Below are 2799 nucleotides of genomic sequence, written 5' to 3'. Positions count from 1 at the left end.
GTCATTTGTCTTTTAATTTTGAATGATTGTATGTATCATATCATACTATTTCATGGTATTATATGATGTTATTAAATTATATATCACGTACTGTGCTTTATAATATGTATTATAGAGGAAAGTCCTTTCGTAGATATATGTTTTCCCAATATTTTCTCTCAGGCTATGCTTTGTCTTTTCATTTTCTTGATGATATATTTTGAAGTCCAAATGTTTTTCATTTTATTCAAATCCAATTTATCATGTTTTCTTGTATGCCTTAAGCTTTGGTATTGTGTCTTTGCCTAACTCGAAGTCTTGAAACATTGTTCTTGTATTTTCTTTGAAGAGTTTTACAGTTTTGGCTTTTACATTTAGGTTGATGATTGATTTTGAGTTAATTTTTGTACGCAATGTTAAGTAATCATCTGAATTCAACTTTTGCTATGGATATCTAATTATATACGCAGTATTCATTGGGAAGACAGTTAAATTACCTTTGTCAAAAACACTCACTCACACATATAATGCTTTGTTTCTGGACTCTTAATTTAGTTTCATTGAACTACATGCTTATTCTTATGCCAATACCACACTTATATTGTACACCGACATTTTATAGTAAGTTTTGAAATCTGGTAGTATAAGTCCTCCCAATTCGTTCTTTTTTGAAAAATTATTTAGACTATCTGAGGTCTTTGCACATTCATATAACATTGCTATTTTCTAAAAAAATTCTGCTGGGATTTTTGACAAGGATTACATTTAATCTAGACATCACTTTGGGGAAAACTGCATCTTAATACTATTGAGACTTCTAATCCATGAACATGGAATGTCTCCTTATTTATTTAAATTGATTTTGGAAGTAACATATGGTATTTAGTGTAGAAATCATATACATCTTATGTTAATTTTTTCCTGGGCATATGATTATTTTTGTGATATTCTGAGTAGAATTTTATTTTTTTATTTCCTGATTGCTCATTGCTACTGTGTGGCATGTACATAGAATTTGTGGATATTGATCTTGTATCTGCTACATTTATTTGCTTATTCTGTAGATTGTGTGTGTGTGTGTGTGTGTGTGTGTGTGTGTGTGTTCTGCAAGACTCTCTACAGGTAAAATTATGTTACTTGTAAATAAAGATAATTTTATTTTTTTAGATCTGAATCCCTTTAATTAAGCTCTGTATCCCTCCCCTTCTTCTTCTCCTTCTCTTTTCTTTTCCTTCTCCAACTCTTCCTCTGCTTCTTTATATTTTCTCCTCTTCCTCCTTCTCTCTCTCTCTTCCATCTCCTCTCTTCCTGGTAGTATAAATCCTCTTTTTCTTTTCTTGCTTTTTGATCTTCTTTCTTCTCTTTAACGATTTATAATGTATAGCAGCTTTACATGTCCCTATTATCCATTTGTAACTTCTTTGGTGAAGTCATATGTACATCCTTCTTGGTATTTACAAGCTTCTTTTTTTTCCTTGCCTTCACGTACTGGTTAGAATTGTCAATATAATGTTGACTAGAAGTGGAGAGAGCATACCAGAACATCCTTGCCTTGTTCCTAACCTCTAGGAGAAAGGATTCAGTTTTTCACCATTAAGTATGATGTTAGAGGAAGGGTTTGTTGTTGTTGTTGTTAGGTTAAGGAAAATTTCAACTTTCTTCTTGTCTGTAGTGAGACTTTTGGTGGTGGTGCGGGGGTTGGGATCTCATTCTGTCACCCAGGCTGGAGTGCAGTGGCATGATCATGGCTCACTGTAGCCTCAAACTCCTGGTCTCAGGTGATCCCCCTGCCTTAGACTCCCAAAGTACTGAGAGTACTGGCATGAGCTGCTGTACCCAGCTTGCAAGATTTTATTATGAAAGGATGTTACATTTTTTCATAAGCTTATGCTACATCAGGGGATAGTCAGGTACATTTTTCCCTTTATTTTATTAATATGAATGGTCTATTGTAAGCGATTTCAAATGTTTAATAAACCTTATATTTATCATATAAACTCCACTTGGTCATGGCAAATAATTTTTATGTTTCAGAAACATATAAATAATGTTTATATGTTTCAAAAACATACAAATTATATGTTTTTATAAACAAATAAATTTTGTTTAAAAAAATCTTTTGCTAAGTTTTAAAAAAAATATTTTTGAATCTATGTGATGACTACTTAGTTGGAAGTATTCTCTTCCTGATAAGGCTTTTGTAAGGTTTTGATGTCAAGATAATACTGCTCCCATACCATGACCAGTGAAGTGCTTATTTCTGTTACATTTTCTGGGAGGACCATGAAAGAATGATGTTCTTTAAATGTTTGGGTATAATTCACTAGTGAGGCCCCTTGGGTATAAACTTTTCTCTGAGACAATATTTTTAATTGATAAGTCAACTTCCTTACTTGTCGTGTCTATTCAGATTATTATTTTTTCTTATGGGTGAATTCTAGTAATGTGTGTCTTTCTAGGAATTTGTCCATATACTCTAACTTGTCTAATTTGTTGGAATACAGTTAAGCTAATATTTCCTTATAAGTCTTTTAGTTTTTGTGGAGAAGGTAATAATATCCTTTTTTTTTTGTTAGTGATTTTGATAATTTATTACTTATTTTATTTTGTTAGTCATTCTTACTGAGAATTTGTAAATTTTGTTGATGTTTTAAAAGAATAAACATTTGGTTTGATTTTATCATTGTATTTCTGTTTTCAGTTACATTTTTACTCTAATCTTTATTATTTCTTTAGTTTTTCTTCCTTTATATGTAGTTTGCTCCTCTTTTTATAATTTGTTAAGGTGGAAACAGGTCATTTGATTTGCGATCCTTTATT

Source organism: Callithrix jacchus, chromosome 14 (genome assembly GCF_049354715.1).
Source record: "Callithrix jacchus isolate 240 chromosome 14, calJac240_pri, whole genome shotgun sequence".
NCBI classification, from domain to species: domain Eukaryota; kingdom Metazoa; phylum Chordata; class Mammalia; order Primates; family Cebidae; genus Callithrix; species Callithrix jacchus.
Note: the sequence above shows the minus strand (reverse complement) of the source record.